Genomic DNA, 17,818 nt, shown 5'->3' with positions numbered 1-17,818 from the left:
GCCCGTATCCTTGGTCAGAATCCAAGTTTGTTTCTGCCATCCTATGAAAGAAAGTACACGTGGCTACCAAAATTTATTCTCATTGACAGGACTGAGATACTTAGGCTAGATCTTCTGGGGAAGAGGCAAGTAAGGGGGGTTTACAAGCTCACTGTCCTCTTGTGTTTAGCTTGGAGCCTAATTTGGAAAAGGCTACTATCTGGATGAGTTAGCAGAGGAAGCCAGTTGGTTAATAGAGATAAGAGCAACAACCCTGCGTTAAACAAAAAGTTGCCACAGCCTAAGCAAGAATAACAGCATTGTGTAATAGAGCAGAGGAAATGCAAAGGGCTGTCAGACATTCAAGCTCCTCCAAAAGTGAGCTTTAGTTCAGTTGCTTGTGACCAAGAACTAACCAACGGCCTGAGGAGATGTCAAGTCAGAGACAAGGATAATCTGAAGCGGGCACAGCAAGTGCTGCTGCTGAGGAAGACGCCGGAGGGAACACGAAGGTTCTGCTCACAGAGTGCTGCTCAGCCTCACTGAAGCTGCGGCCCTCTCAGCTCCTAAGGTTGTGTGACCCCCAACCATAAATTACTCATTGCTGCTTCATGACTGTAATGTTGCAGCTGTTATGAATTGTAATGTAAATGTCTGATATGCAGGCTCTGATCTACAACCCCTATGAAAGGGGCTTTCAACCCCCCAAAGGGGTCGTACAACACTACTCAGTGGGTCACATGTAATTTGTTTTTTTATAATAACAGTTATTATCTCAAATTAGAAGATGGTATAGTGCATAAATAAAATGGAATATTACTCAACTCTAAAGAAAAATGAAATCACAAAATTTTCTGGGAAAATGCATGGTCTTAGAATGTACATTATGCAAGAACACTCAGTCTCAGAAAGAAAACCACATGTCTTGCCTCATCTGTGGATCCTGGCCTATAATGTGCACATGTAGACTCAGGGGGAGTGTAGTGAGGAAAAGGAGGGCAGGTGTGTGAGATGACAAGGGCAGAGTGCAGGCAAGTGGCAGGCGGCTGTGAAAGGGCACAGAGCTGATTCTTTTGTCTGGTTTTTACCCTGTCAGTGTGTGTGTGTGGGGGGGGGGGTTCTTTGTGATGGGTAAGTACATAAAAATGTAGTCTATAGGGTAAAATCCAAAGCGAAGTTCCACACCTTCAGGATGACTATTCTAACAGTATAAAAGTTCATTTATTGAGATGCATAAACTTTGGGTCTGAACAAGTGCTTGTTTGAATGGCTGTGTTAATGTAGCTAAATGACGTCTTTTATTTGCAAGTTCTTTACAATAAAGTGATTTATAAAAGAGAGAGAGAGATGAAATAGTCTTAAGTCTTTAAATAAGAAAAATAGAGCCAAATATGTATGTATGATTGATTATTTGTAAGAAAAGATGTATGTTGACTTTTTTCTTCCTTATTAATAAATAAATTTGTCAAAGACACTTTCAGAAATAAGTTGATTATATTAAATATCAACATGGCCACAGAGCTGCTAAGGCAACTAGCCAGAATTACAGACCTTTAAATCATGTTATTTTTCACAGGATAGAACAACATCAAACTCAAGCATTTGACAATATTCCTTGATTTGACTTTAGGAAGGGCTATCTTACAGAAAATGAGCCTCTCTGCTCTTTCTGTAGCTATAGGGAATGGGAATATTCACTGTTCTTATCTTGCTCTTTTTCCTTTTTTTATCAGTTTGAGTGCATAAGGATGGAGTCCTGTTAGTCAGCATCAGGAGGACAGACAAGGTGCTATCTTAAGTCTGAGTGGCAGAGGGATGGTGTTGACAGGAGTGGAAGCGCTTGCAGTGCCTGCCTTTGTGCAGAAGAACTCAGTAAGCAAAATTTATCACAGGCTGAGATGTTTCAGAGAAGGCAGACTTTAGTGAAATATATTTTGAATCATCTGTATTTAGATTTTGGGGCAAGTTTTGATCTTCAGAGACCTAATTTACAGCTGTATGGAGTTGTGACTTTGGAACGATTCTGTCTGTACTCCCAGCCCTTAACCCCCACACCTCAAATAATTCTTCAAGAACTTACAAGTTCAGTCTTTCATATATTTTCTAAAAATGTGAAAGTGTTAGAAGTTGTTTTCAGTGCCGTGGGACATATGTGTAAGTGTGTTTCTTAAATTACCAAGTTGGTGTTTCTCATCTGTTTATAAGTGTTAAAGGAAGATTAAGTAGTTACATAACTTTGGAAAATAAGTAAACACTTATTTTCTACAAAACTTATCAGGGCATTTAACATTCTCTCACTGTAACTTTTAAATATGCTTGTCCTTATAGGACACTCACTCCTGGGGGAAGCTGGCCACTGGACATTAGTAAAAATTAAACACACCAGGCAGTGGTGGCGCACGCCTTTAATCCCAGCACTCGGGAGGCAGAGGCAGGAGGATTTCTGAGTTCGAGGCCAGCCTGGTCTACAGAATGAGTTCCAGGACAGCCAGGGCTACACAGAGAAACCCTGTCTCGAAAAACCAAAACCAAACAAACAAAAAATTAAACACATCAAAAACTAGAAAGGCCTCTTCTCACCCGTTATGATCACTGCATATAGCCAATGTGATGCTATGTACATACTCATAACCTTACATAGGTTAGTAAAAACCTAATAACCCTTGGATTAATTCTCAGATCTAATAAGCTTCTGCTTGCTGAAATTAACTATTATGGAAAACCATGCATTTTATACTTAATAAAGTTTTTATTTATAATTATATGTGTATAGTATTTTGCCTGCACTATGCCTGCACTTTCTGTTCCTAATACCCAAGGAAGCCAGAAGACAGTTAAGTTAATGTAAATGACAGATGGCCCAGTGGTTAAGAACACTGGCAGCTCTTCTAGAGGTCTTGGGCTCAGTTTCCAGGACACACATAGTGACTTACAGCCATCTCTTAACTCCGATTCCAGGGACATGAATTGTACTACTTTTTGGATGACCCTTAATGGAAAGTATGAAAATGTTGTCAAAATATCCCTTTTTTTTTTTTTTTTTTTTGCTAAATTTTATGAGGCATCCCCATGTAAAAGAAGTTCAAACAAAGTCTGATGGATTTAACGTTGTCCTAATAGAAATTATAATGTCCCTGCTTGAAGGCATTTTAAGATAGAAGATATTCACAGCAAGTGAATCAGCCTTATAAGCAACCAGATGTTTTCTTACTATATGAAAGGGCTTGACATGGTAGTAGGGTAAAGAGAAGCCAGAAACTCTATTAGACCTGGTCTGATACTTGCCCCCTTTCCCTATGGGTGACAGTCTTGCCATTTCCTGTTGCTGTCCAAAGGATAGCTGCACACACGTGTGGTCCCGAGACCTTTTCTGCAGTCTGCTATGCGCGTTTCACACACACGAGTACGTGAAAAGAATGGCATTGTCACAGATCGTTTCTGATAGATGCAGGTTTGACACTTTAAGCATATGCCTGCCTTTTTTAAATTATTACTTATGCGCAACTGCTGAAAATTGGTGTCATGCCATAGGTTGAAAGTAGGAGGTGATTCGTCACACAGAATGTCTAGAAGCCAGCAGTGGAACGGGCCACTGGAAATGGGGTTCTGTTTCTGGAGTAAGGAGAAAGGGGGGGGGAGATAGGAAAAAATGCAGTTCAGAAGACTTGACTGAACACCAAGATTCATGCCACAGGTCCGTTCTAATAATACTCGCAGGCGCCCTTCCACAGCTGGCGTGCTCGGCCTCCACCTTCCCCCACTCCTCTCTCTCACAGTGCTCACGCGCACACGCGCACACACACACACCTAATCCTTTAAGTTGCTTTGAAACTAAGATCAAGAGAGGTTAATATGGTTGTCTTGACAACAGCAGGTCAGACCTGGAAAGCGAGTTGGCCCTGTGCCAGGGTCTTGTGTTCTCTTGTCTCATGTCACAGCAGAGACACACTAATGTATGGCACATGAACTACATGGATACACTTCTCTAATAGAAAGTTGAACATAAATATTTCAAGGTCTCCTCCGGCCCCTCCCATCAGTGGTCGAATGCACCGATTCGTTGTTGTATGTTCCCTTGGCCACTGTTTCTTTGCTTGTGTAATTTTTTAGTGTGTGTGCACATGCCCATACCATCATTGTGTGAGTACATGTAGGTGCATGCTATGTGGATAATTTTTTTGACTAGTTTTTTTTTCATATACCTGGTTTGTGTAAACACGAGTAGACTACTTTTTACAGACGTGCACCTTACACTTGGCAAGTGGGACAGGCCCGCTGCTCACCCTCCCCTCTCTGCTTCATTTGATTCTCTTCCATTCCTGTATTCACTGACCACTGCAGGCTACCTTCAAGACGTTTCTATTCCAAAATTAAAAGTGTACAAAAATAATACCAAGCTATTTAAAATGTGTGAAGGAGTCGCTCTGTGATAGAATGCATTGGCTGAAAGAGCTGAACTGCATGGGGAAGGATTTTCAGGGCATTTTACAAACCTCTTCAGTGTCGTTTGTTAACTTGCATCTTTGTTCATGTTAGAGGTGTTTGGGTTTCCTCCGGTTGACCTTAACTGGACTAGGAAGACACTAAGGTCTCAGGTATCTCTAAACTTAAATCAGGTTAAGGCTTCACTTGAAGTTAGATGTCAGACGGTTATCTGTTTTCCCTGTGGACTGAAAGCCAGGTCTGAGGGTATCATGTGCACGCAGAAATAAACCAGAGCTCTCAGTCATCCGTGACTGTTTACGCGTAGGAAAGAACATGTATTCGTTTTGCAGTTGGCATGGATACAACCAGTAATGAGAAATGTCAAGAGTTCAAGTATTTATGATTAGTTGGCTCTAAGCACCTCTAGATTCAGTCTTGGATCATGTGGCTTTTCCATTAAAAAAAAAAAAAAAAAAAAAAAAACATAGGTTCTGACTAGCCATGTGTGTACACAGTTCTAGCCCCCCGCCAGGCAGTTATGGATGCTAGTGTACACAGTAATGCCTCCCCGTGCCTAGCAGGCACATGTGGTAGTTACGTCAGTCAGTCACACACTTCTCATTTGCTCTGGCAGACAATGAGCACTTTTAATTTTTTTTTTCAATATGATCAAACCCTGGTGCTGAAATGCTTTCTTTGATAATTATTGCATTTTACAATTTTATCAATAGTTAATATCTAAGTACACAAGAATTGTCTAAGGATAAAAACTCTTAATCCTGTTTACTCTAATAAATACTTTGAAATGCTGAATGAGCGGTTTTATATTCTACCCTTATTTCTCCAAAAGTGGGATAAGATTTTTTTTCATACGTAATGTTAAGCTGTTTGAAAACCCTAGGTATAGCGTGCTGTATTGTTTGAAGTGGTAACTATTCAACATATATCCTAGAATTAAATGATTTAGATTGAAAGAAGTAGTTTAGAATTTAAAAAAAAATATATTTTTTCTATAGATAATATGACTATAAGAGCAGTCCTTTCAAAGCTAAATATAGGTCATCATGTTTCTTTGAGAAAAAAACTACACATAGATAATTTGTTATTCCGGTATTTTAAGTCCACAGTGGCAAACAATGACCTCATTGTTTGGATCTGAGCCTACCAAAACATTAAACATTAGAGCCAGGGTGATTTCTCAGTGGGTAAGGTGTTTGCACTGTGAGGTGGGTGTGGCAGTCCCTGTGATTGCAGCCTGGAGAGGTGGAGAGCAAGCCAGTACCTAGACTAGCCAGATGGGGTGAGCGCTGGGTTCATTGACAGACACTCCCCCGCCTCAGTAAATAAGGAGGAAAGTGACAAACCTCTAGTCTCTATACATGTGCCTTTGCATCTGCACATGCGCACATTCCACACATGCGCATGTTCCAACCTAGGGAGATTTGAGTAAGGATGGTCCCCGCAAGCTCAGATGTTGACGACTTGGCCCACAGTTATGAAACTGTGTGGGAGGGATTAGGAAGTATAGCCTCTTTGGAGAGGGCTTGTCACTGGGGACAGGGCTTGAGATTTCAGAAGACTGCTGCCTTCTCTGCCCCGGTTTTTGGATTAAGATGTGAACTCTCAGCTGATGCTCTCCCCCATGCTGCCCGCCAGTTGACACTCTCCCTGCCACAGTGGTGACGGACTCCCATCACTCTGGAACCCTCCTTCTGTAAACTGCCTTGGTCATGTGCGTTATCACCAAATAAAGAAGTAACTGCCACAGAGCCTTACTGGAAGTATGTGGCAGGAAACATTACTTCTCAGAAGGGGAAAAAAAATCATGGATAATATTAAGAGGAGGATGTCTTAAATGAAATGAAAATGGGTGAACATGGAGACCATTATAAATTAATGAAGAAACTGAAATAGAAAAGGGACAGAAAGAGAACAAGTCCACACGTAGTAGCCATTCTGGGGCTAAGTGTCAGAGAGCTGGCCTAAGGTGGGTGGTCATAGGTTCTATCCCTAGCTCTGCACCAGGCGTGGGGAGGAGGGGGGTGGCTTGAGAGGTCAAGACAGCAAAGAAAATCAGATGGGTCCTAGCTGCTTCACAGGTTTGTTGGAGGGTTTTTTTGTTTTTTGTTTTATTTATTTATTTAATTTGTGCTGCTCCAGTCACTAAATGAAGAAGCAGCAGCACTTAGAAGCAATTTATATGGAAAGCTGAGTTTATAGCTCAGAGAAGAACATGTCTTGGTTTTGCTTTTTGTTTTGTTTGTTTCTGTTTTGTTTGCTTGAGGGCAGGGTGTCACTGGGTAATCTAGTGTGGCTTGGAGCTCACTGTGTGGCCAGAGTGACCTCAGACCCATGACACACCATTCTGGACTCAGCATCCCAGTGACTGGGTGACGAGTGTGAGCCATCACACCCAGTACAGGACAAACCTTTAAAGTACTCAGTAGTTAGACCGGATGTGACACCCCCTTCTGGCCTTCTGCAGGCACCAGGCACGAATGTGGAGAGCATGGATCCGTACAGGCACTCCCATATGCACAAAAAATAAAAATAGCTTTAATTGTTCAAGGCCTCCAAGGAGCACCGATAGCTAAAAGCCCAGCACCTCCATGTGACCACTCTGAATGTCCTTTCGGTTTTGCTGTGTGCCACAGGCTGTCTGGACATCTGTCTAAAATGTGTAACCGGTATCTCATCCAGTGCCCTTTGGAATGGAAGCTGCTTGACGTTAAAAGGACGGGGGGAAGAAGGAAAGGAAGAAAATAAGGAAGGAAAGAAAGAAGTGTGTCTCTCATAGCTACTATAGAGTAACGAAATCCTTAGAGGCTAAGGCTAGTGCAGACTACATAGTGACTAGGTTGAGGCCAGCCTGGGCTATCTCAGACCCACAGAGCGTAGCGTTTAGGGATCTTTTGACAGGGCCTCGGAGACCATGCTGCCCACTGCTGTTCTCCTGCCTGTCGGTGTTCTGAGAAGACTTTTACAGCTTTCGCCTTACTTGGCCTTGGGAATGGCAGCTGAGATTTAATGCATTTCCCTTGTTTCTCAGTGTAACCGTGCAGGTCAGGTCCAGTCTCCTGCTGAATGTAATAGTTCTTCCTGGGACAGACATCTGTGGCCCCTCTAGGCGTGAGAACACACTCCTGGCGTATGCCTCTGTGTGTTACCTAGGAGCTATTTCCTAACCAGCCACTGTGTGTGAAGCTAAGGATGCCAGCGATTAAACGGGTCATTTCCTGCTTCACAGGGTTTGCAGCCTGGTAAAATTTTACTTGGTGCAAATGAAGTCTCTAAACATTCCCGTGTCCCGTTTTCTCAAAACTCTTTGGAAAGAAAAGTCAGACTAATTGGAAGAAAGAACAAAGAGAGGTAAGCCGCCACTAAAATTAAAAACGAAGAAAGAAAAGAAAAAGAAAAACCAAAAATTTTAGTTTGTGGGTTTCAAAATTAAATTCTTGAGAAGGAAAGGTGAGCAAGGAACTGGAGGAAGCATGCAACTGTGTAACCACTGCCGTGCAGGAAGCGCCTGTGGCTCCAAGACTCCCCGTGGGCATCAAGAGGAGCCCGCCCAGAACCACTCTGCAGTCTCCCACACTGTACGCCTCACACCGAATGCATGGGAACAGTCACACCCGAGTTGCAGAGGGTGTAGAATAGGAAACAACCATTGCAGTGCACACGCATTTCTTTTCCTAGCTCACAAGTTGTTACGTTTGTGTGTGGAACTGGAAGATTCCAGGGCTGGCTAAGCCAGCAGCTGCTGCTGTTTAATGTGTCAGGCGTCGGTTATCTTTAAACAAACCAGACCCCTGACCTTTGACCTTGAATCGATGCCATCTCTCATTCTTCACAGCTTCTGGGAAGGCAGTCTTCAGGCGCGTCTTCCTCACGGGCTTCCCAGCCACCCCACAATCTCTTGCAATCTAGATTCTGGCCCTTTTGCTCCCTCAAGAGCTCTTATTCAATGATTTCCTATCTGCTAAATCCAAAGAACAGTTGTCTTCTATTCTCTTCAAACATATGATGTCTAACTTAAGCTCTCCACACCTCCTTTGGTTCCTGATGGCTAACATAACGGCTTGTTCTCTTTCCACAGACCTTAACGAGTTACCCAATTACCCCATAATGCTAATCTCCCTCCACAGTCTGCGTGGTGGTTCAAGCCAACACCTGTCACTAAATCCAAACCTGACGCCCTATACCAATCTTAAGATTCCTGATTCCTTCTCAACATGTGTGTAAGGATCCTCGACCTGCAAAGTCCATCTCTTTCCATGAACTAATGCCAGCCCTTTCAGGCACTGACTCAAGGCAATAACTTACCAATTATCTGAGATGCTTCCTTTCCACCACGGCACCTGAGTGCACATGAAGTCTAAATTCTTTTCTTCCATTCGGCCCCCTACTTTGCTACCTCACTGCTGTAGTTTAGGGCACTTCTCAGTAGGAGTGCCTCTGAGAGTGATATGGAGAATGGTAATGCAATTGATGTCTCACTTCAACTGTTTATCCTCTTGCTGAAATGTAGGCTGAGATTTTTTTTCAAAGCCTATTTTATTTAGGGTTCTGGAATACTTCAGCCTCCCTTGTAGCCCACCAACCACAGGTCAGCAGGACAAGGGCCTCGTGGGCCTCCTTGGAAGTAGTTCTTTGGAATGTTTCCAGTCTTCACTGTCAGGAGACCAGCATTCCAGTCCAACAGCAAACACCACACACAGATCACACCGTCCGTCCAGTGGCCAACACCAAACGAATCAGTAGCAGCTGCTGGATCCAGCAGAAACCACAAGGCTCCACCGAATCTGCACAAATTGGCAGAAGCAGCCAGAACTCCACGAGAAGTTCTTTGCCACGTTTCAATCCACAAAGTCACAACAAGAGAAGACCAGCAAAGTGTTGCAAGGTATAGCGTGATGCAGGAGTGTCCTCTCACTCTCCGTAGGGCTCTTCTTACACTCTTCCCATACATCATGTGCCCTCTCAAGCGTCTGCGCCAGCAAAACATCCTTTCACATGTCCATTTCAGCAGAACAGCCTCTCGCAAGACAGCTTCCAGAAAAACATCACGTGGCACAACTTAAGCTTCCAAAGAAACCAGAAATTTCTACTTCATTGAGAGTTTATATTCTAATCAGTGTAGACTTGTATTTCAGTGAGCTCTTTTTAAGAGCCCTTTCTACTGAAATACTAAGAAAAGGCACTTGTTCTAGAAGCCAAGGTTGAAGGAAAATTGGAGTGGGCAATTGCTACTGCTCAGAAAAATGAAATGCTAAAAATGTCAAAGATTCAGAACATTGCTAGAACTTCACTGGGAAGATTTCTCAGTAAGTTCCATGCACCAGATTTTGTTCTGAGAAGCTGTTGATATTTTCTCACACACATTCCCAAATGTCTGGGCAGGAGGAAGCTAAGGTTAACACCCTAATCCTTGAGGCTATTTGAATTTGTCCCCTTTTGCCTTCCTTTGCCAAATCTACCATTCAGCAGTATCAGCCAAAATGACAGACAGCCAATCACACTCATAAAAGCTGGGGTTGTTTGTTTTTAATCTTGTTTGGGATGCAATGGCTTGCCTTGAGAGGTCCACCACTAAAGCCGTCTTCATAAGAACACATGACTAGAATTACTAGGTGCAGGGTAAGTGCATATTAGATGCAGGGAGGCCATTTCCACTTTGCAACTCTTCCCAGCACAGCATCAGTGGCTCACCTTTCCTCTAAAGGTCACGTTCCCTTCTTGGCAAAAAGGCTGTCTTCATTACACAGCACCTCTTTATGAGGTACTGTGTGAGAAACTTCTCCCCCAATCATGAGATCTCTTTTGAGTGACTGGGTTGTTTTCGTCACATACACTTGGTGACTCATTACTGCTCAGGTTTCCCCGTGTAAGCTGTAGCTAGAAAGCTTAGTTCTGAACGTGCCAGCTGCCTTAAAGCAGGTACTCGCAGCCCAGAATTTACGGTTTCATCTCACTCATCTTTCCCTTTGTTCCTTTCCTCCATGCATGTTTCTAATTGACTTCTTGATTTTTATGCATCCTTATGAGGAATCTTAAATTCTCTCAGAAATAAGGACTGAATAAGGATGCCCATGGCATCCTGCTTCCAGCATCTATCTGGTAACCCTGGGTGGCTGAAGAGGAGCTCTTTTCAGGTTGACTGTTTCATGCTCCCCTTTTTCTTTGTTTCTTTGACCCACAGTAACTTTTGGTTAAGTTACCAGATGTGGGCCAAACAAAATGAATTACTGAGGGTGTGACTGTGACCATGGCTCTGACCAGTCAGCTTTAAATATAGCTAGCATCAAGGGGATAGAGAGTTGGGTCAGTGGTTAAGAGAATTTGTTTTTTTTGTTTGTTTTGTGTGTGTGTGTGTGTGTGTGTGTGTGTGTGTGTGTGTGTGTGTGTGAAAGACTCAGGCTCAATTCCCAGCACCCACATGGAAGCTCACCACATCCTCTGGCACCAGGCATGCATGTATGTACGGGCATAGGACTGATATTAATAAAATCTTTAAAAAGCAGATTAGTCACTTTTCAGAGCTTGAGCGTGGTGAAAAGAGCAAGGAAGAATTTGTAAACAGACACACCCACCTCTGCCTGGGGAAGGTGGATCACTTTCTCAGATGAGGCCCCTGTAGTTTAGGGTTGTTGTTTGATGTTACAGCCAATGAGATGCTTACATGATGTACCTGGCCCTCTGTTTGATATCCAGGACCTTTCCCTCATGATTAGTCACTTGACAGTGAACAAATCACCATAAAGGATTTTGCACTTGGCAAACACTCTATTTTGTCCTCTTTGAAATAAAATGACAAAGGACTTCTGCTCTGCCAGTGTAACCAGCTGGACAGTTTGACTCCCACAGCAGAACTTTTAAATCTAGATAAGCTACAATAAACAAGCATGCTTTTCAATGTATAATGGAGCTTTCGAGACAACACCACATGCACACATACACACACACACACACACACACACACACACACACACCTTCACCTCCCTGCAAAAAGAAAAGAAACTGGAAGCTGAAATCAGAGCTGTTGAGGACTCATACTGAGATCAGGAACCTCAGGTTCCAGATACGATACAGACTTCAGAGGCTCAGGAAATCACCAGCCAAGGCCTGAGAACAGGAATGGGGGCTGATTCTGAGACACCTGAAGAGGCCCTGCCCTCAGCAAGTGAATAACTGAAGAATCAACCTGCCATCGTCAGAGTACATAAGGAAACCTGATTATCCTCATCATAGCTTTAAGAGGAAAAGTAGACTTTATAATGTGTTCTAGGGTTGAAGTATATTCCCCGTGGCCAGAACAAGCAGATATAAGCAGATATCTTCTCTGTAGCCCCTTGGGGTTTTCTCAAATTCAGCCAAATATGAATGCACAGTAAAAGATTAGATGTTGGGCCAGCAAGAAGGCTCTGTGGGTAAGGGTGCTTGCTGGCATGCCTGTTGACCTCAGTCCAATCCCTGTTATTTGAATCCACGTGGTGGAAGGAAAGAACCAACTCATATACTATACTATGATCTACAAAATATAAAATAACTAAGTTTGAAATATTCAAATAGGTAAAAGATGGAATTGAAATGATGAACAAATAAAAGAAAAGAAACCTACATGATACCAATAGATGAAAAAGAGCCAAATATCACAAAAAGCAAACTATTAGGTGAACAGCAAACTATAATTGAAGTGAGAATTCATGAATTGGAAGATTTTTTTTTTTTTTTGAGACAGGGTTTCTCTGTGTAGCCCTGGCTGTCCTGGAACTCACTCTGTAGACCAGGCCTCCAACTCAGAAATCCACCTGCCTCTGCCTCCTGAGTGCTGGGATTAAAGGCGCGGGCCACCACTACCCAGCCCAGGTAGAATTTTTTTTTTTTTTTTTTTTTTTTTTTTTTTTTACTATGTGGGAGGCTGAGGCAGGAGAATGGAAAGTTAAAGGCTGGCCTCTGTGTGCGTATGAGTTTTGACATAAATCTCTCAGGACTAAGGGAAACTTCCCAGATTCAAGAGGCCCAGTGAATCAAGTTAGGACAAAGAATGAAATAACAATTCACATTTAGACTCATTGTAACGAAATTGAGCTACCTCAAAAATAAATAGAACACCATAATGGGACTTTCTAAGATCTACCAACAGTTTAAAGATGTGGAGGCTCTTACATATATTAAGAGCTTAGCCTTTAATACTCTGTGTGTGTGTACACACAATATTTGATAGGCTTGATATTAGCCCTAGCTGTCCTGGAACTAATTATGTAAACTAAGCTAGTCTTCAACTCACAAAGACCCTCCTGCCTATGCCTCTAAGTTACTGGGATAGTAAATTAGACCAGCAGCCTTCTTAACAACGGCAAAAGAATTATTTTAGTATTAAAAAAAATGCTTAACCATTTATCTCTCTCTTATTTGTTTCTTTGTTTATTTAATGTATGTGAGTACGCTGTCACTGTCCTCAGACACACCAGAAGATGGCATTGGATTCCGCATTACAAATGGTTGTGAGCCACCATGTGGTTGCTTATAATTGAACTCAGGACATCTGGAAGAGTAGCCAGTGCTCCTAATTACTGAGCCATCTCTCCAGCCCTATCTCTTCTTTTAATAGCTAAATAATTCTTTGTAGTAGCCGAAACTGTGTGGTCTACTCAGAAATTAAATTAGGCACTCTTGAACATCCTGCTGGCTACCCTTGTTCAAATGATTGTGAACTTCAAAGGCGATAGAAACCATGTGGCCCCCACTCCCCATTCTGGGAATTCACTGCTGTGTCAGTAGGACAGGAAAACACACCGGCATGTTTTTGTGTGTGTGTTATTTACATAGAAATACTTTCTCCAATTGGAACGTGATGGATGGAGATGGTTTATGGTGACAAGGTGCACACACGGTGCCTCTGACATATCAAAAAGAATATGTTTTGCTTGTAAGTGTCCTTGCACTGAGGATAAAGACGCTATGGAAATTAACAATGAAGAGATTTCCAGTAGAGAGAAAAAAGGACGCACAGCATAGCCCTGGTCAGCACAGGCAGTGAGTGTTCTTTCAGATTCCAGATCCTGACTTTGGCTCCAGCTATCAGTTGGGATCCTCAACGGACCACAATGAAGGTCCTCCACTTTCGAGTTCTGTGGTGCTGAATTGTCCTCGTGTGAAGAGTTGGCACTCTGGTAAACAGAATTTAAGATTCTCTTGCTTCACGAAACACTGGAGAAAATACAGTCCCTTCAGCAAGTGGTGCTGGAAAACCATTATCTAGATGTAAAAGGATGAGACTAGAGCCTTCCCTCTCGGTCCGTGTAAAAATTAACTCCGGCAGATCCAAGAGCCCAGTGTAAAACCTGAACTCTGAAACCGTTACCACAGAAAGTATGGAAAACCCTTGGAGCTAGAGGCATAGGCAAGGGGCTTCTGAGCAGAAATCCCATCTCTCGGGAAACAGTGCCAACAATCAGCAGAGGGGACCTCACGCAACTCCAGAGCTCCTGGACAGCAATAGAAGCATTTAATGGAGTAGAGCAAGAGTTTATAGAGCTGGGGGATGTACGGTACCTACCTCTGTATGTGACAGAGGACTCATATCCAGACTACACAAAGAACACAAAATAACAAGAAAGCCAACAACCCCACCAGTACAGAAAACAAAGGGTTTCCAAAAGATGCGACACGAATGGCCGATAAGCCTGTGAGAAAGAGTTCAACGTCACTACCCATCAGGAGAAACGCAAATTAAAGCTGGGATGAAATTCCACCTCATCCCAGTCAGAATGGCAGGACTGACTGCAGCCATGTGGAAAACACCTCACAAATGCTGGGGAGGGTGGGGACAGCAGGGAACATTCATGGTTTATAAATGCACTGATGGTGGATTTTTAAATTGTCATAACTCATCATAGAAATCAGGATAGAGACTCCGCAAAAAACCCTAAAAGTCAGGCTACCACATGACCCAGCTCTACCACTGGGTATTTACCCAGAAGGCTCCAAGTCAACAGGCCACAGACGCTTCATATCAGGGTTTACAGCAGCGCTGTTCACAACAGGTAAGTTTTGGAACAAGTGTAGTTTGTGACAAATGTCTGTTCACCAATGACCAAAGTAACAATCCCACCCAAATCCAGCTTGCTTACACAATGAGCACAGTGGCCGCATTGGACATGAAATTCTCATTCCAACATGGATGACCACTTCACCACAGAATCTATGGCATAGATGTACAGCTGGGTCCCATCTTCTCAAACACGTATTGGCTGGTTTCGTGTCAACTTGACACAGCTGGAGTTATCACAGAGAAAGGAGCTTCAGTTGAGGAAATGCCTCAATGAGATCCAACTGTAAGGCATTTTCTCAATTAGTGATCAAGGGGGAAAGGCCCCTTGTGGGTGGGACCATCTCTGTGCTGGTAGTCTTGGTTCTATAAGCAAGCAAGCTGAGCAAGCCAGGGGAAGCAAGCCAGTAAAGAACATCCCTCCATGGCCTCTGCATCAGCTCCTGCTTCCTGACCTGCTTGAGTTCCAGTCCTGACTTCCTTTGGTGATGAACAGCAATGTGGAAGTGTAAGCCGAATAAACCCTTTCCTCCCCAACTTGCTTCTTGGTCATGATGTTTGTGCAGAAATAGAAACTCTGTCTAAGATACACGTATACCTGGAGAAGAACTACAGCTGGGAGTTGGACAAGAAGGAGGAGCTGAGATCTTAAATGAGGAACTAAAGGCCCTTTTCCCTGCCACCTCCTTTTATGAAGACCGGACCTTGCAAAGGGTCATTTGAGAACAGTCACAGTTGTTCTGCTGGACAGCAATAAGTTGCAGGATATTTGGTCACACTGTGAACCCTGAGAGTGTGTTATTTACTGGAAAAACTTTTTTCTAGTTATATGGTGTGGCTCAGCCCTTAGCATACACCTTTATGGCTCAGCCCTTAGCATATACCTTTAATCCCAAAACAACAAAGGAAAAGTTCGTTTGTAGCAGGAAGCATCCCTGTTCGAAAGTGATGTCTAGTTAAGTGCCAGATAAAGTGATGAATTAGAGAAAGATTTGACATAATAGGACATGCCCAACTCACACAAGAAGAGAAGAGAAGGAAGTTACTTAAGAGAGCAGTGCAGAGAGAGAGGGATAAAGGAAGGAGGCAGTTTTACTGGGACAGTGATAAGATGGGTTGATGAGAGAAAACAGCTAGACACAGGTGAAGATAGAACAAGCCAGAGAATGAGAGGGAGCTAGAAAATTAGAACAGGGGGCTGGAGAGATGGCTCAGTGGTTAAGAGTACTGACTGCTCTTCCTACGGTCCTGAGTTCAAATCCTAGCAACCACATACTGGCTCACAACCATCCGTAATGAGATTTGATGCCCTCTTCTGGTGTGTCTAAAGACAGCAAAGTGTATTTAAATATAATAATAAATAACTTAAAAATTTTAAAAAGAAATTCGAAAGATTGCCAGAATCAGTTTGAGGCCAGGCAGAGCAATTCAGTCAGAAATTGAGAGAAGTCAGATTGAATCAGTCAGCTTGGAGAGGAGGTTGAACCAGCCAGCCAGAGCTCAGAAAGAACTAGAAAGAGTGAGCTTATTTAGCAGTAAGTCTCAGAGGCAAAAGCATGCTAGATCTAGATTATATTGTAGGGAGGCTAGAAGCTTCCAGGATTAGGCCTAGGTTTGAAGATGGAGGCTGTAAAGATGATGATGACATCAGGAGAACAACAGTTACTTTACAGCAGTGTCTGTTATGCTTTGAGGATGAGTCCGCAACAACGGTAACTGTAGTAATTTTCATTAAGAGCTGCTTAAATCACATAACATTATTTGCCTCCTTCTGTGCAATATAGTTGTAAGATGAAGAAGGCATAACATTGGTTTTGCTGTTAACTTACTGTCCTTTGCCTGTCTTTCTTCCTTCTCAAAGTACTACTGTAGCAGGACCTAAAATGAAAAGATCACAAATAACAAGAATCTGTGTTCCTATTGATGCCATAAAGATATTAGTATTTCTATACCATCTACATCAAAGTGACTTTGTATTTTCCTACCAAGGCTGACCAGCTCAGCTCAGCTCAGCTCAGAGTTAATGTCCATTGCACACTTACCATAGGCAGCGATCTGAGAGCTGCTTCCCACGAGTTATATAAAGGGGAAAGAAGAAGAAGGAGAAGGAGAAGGAGAAGGAGAAGAAGAAGAACAGAAAGTGTTAAATGGGATGAAGAATAGAAGTGTAGTGAAAAAGACAGAATACGGGGAGGAAAAGCCATCACTAAGGACTTTCCAACATATGGAAATCCCCCACTGTAAATGTTCCTAAAATATACACAAATAAGAAGCATTTAAATGGAGTTACCTTATAACAATGGGGATAATAACTAAACTAATACTACATACTTGCCAATAAAATCCCAGCACCAGGAATGGGTTACCTTTTCTTGAGTTATTGGCCAATGGGATCCCACAGATCCCCAGACAGCAAAGACCATCACCATCATTCTTGTCTATGCTTCAGAACCTGACAGTAGGATCCTATTGTTGAAGACACCACACAACATGAGTCATAAAACACGGAGAAACCACATGGGCACTGGTCTGGAAGGTCCTATTTAGTTATCAACCTCATCCAGCTAAAAACATTTTGAGCTACGAGAATAACTATTCTGGCAAGATACGCTCATAGAAGTGGGCCTTGAATTCAATCAGAAAGTGCTCCTTGAGATAGAACCCATACCTTGTACTGTTACTGGGACCAAGAGGCTGTGACTGGACAGGTTGTAGGCCCTCGGAAAGAACCACTTACTATTCTACTAAATGGACATAGTATTAAAATACCTCCTAATGTCTTATTACTATACCCATAGATTAGTAAATCCCTCAACCTTCATCAGAGAAGCTGGCTGTTTGCAGACAGCAAGCAACATGCAGAGTTTAAGAGACTCCAAAGTTCTGAACCCTAAATGGAACATCTGGATCACAGATCAGAGATCATTGAAGAAGAGAGTGAGGAGATGTTAGGAGCCAGGGGTGGTAGATGTTTTCTGGACACAAGGCAGTATATATAGGAAATTTGAGTGACTGTGACAGTATGCACAAGATATACATAAGCTCAAATCAGACAAAATCTCAGCGTGGAGTGGGGAAGGGAAGGGGGGAATGGAGTCCCACCCTTACCTGAGAAGCTGTCAACATTCAATAGTAGCTGGGCGAGGGAGAGTCACTGTAAGATACCTGGTAGGCTGGCCACACACACTGCAGGGCAGGTCTCCCATGCAAGAGGATTTGGAAAACACAAAATGGATTAGGTGAATATTTTAAAAAGCAAAAAAAGGTAGAGTTGGGTGAGGAGAGAGGTATGTGTGGATCTAGGAGGAGTTAGGGGAAGATGAAGGTGAAAATGATCAAAACGCACTAGGAATTTCTCCGAGA

The 17,818-nt window shown here is 42.8% G+C and overlaps 1 protein-coding gene and 1 long non-coding RNA gene across 2 annotated transcripts in view; both read left to right on the top strand.

Annotated features, from left to right (window-relative positions):
- Positions 1 to 17,818, top strand: part of Gm38469 (predicted gene, 38469) — a 152,582-nt gene that overhangs the window by 11,037 nt on the left and 123,727 nt on the right. The window lies entirely within an intron of this gene.
- Positions 1,087 to 7,798, top strand: E330033B04Rik (RIKEN cDNA E330033B04 gene). The gene has a single exon (NR_030690.1). It is a non-coding gene; the product is annotated as an RIKEN cDNA E330033B04 gene (long non-coding RNA).

The sequence above is a fragment of the Mus musculus genome, chromosome 15 (assembly GCF_000001635.26).
Source record: "Mus musculus strain C57BL/6J chromosome 15, GRCm38.p6 C57BL/6J".
Classification (NCBI taxonomy): Eukaryota; Metazoa; Chordata; class Mammalia; order Rodentia; family Muridae; genus Mus; species Mus musculus.
Note: the sequence above shows the minus strand (reverse complement) of the source record. Positions and strands in the feature narration are given on the sequence as shown.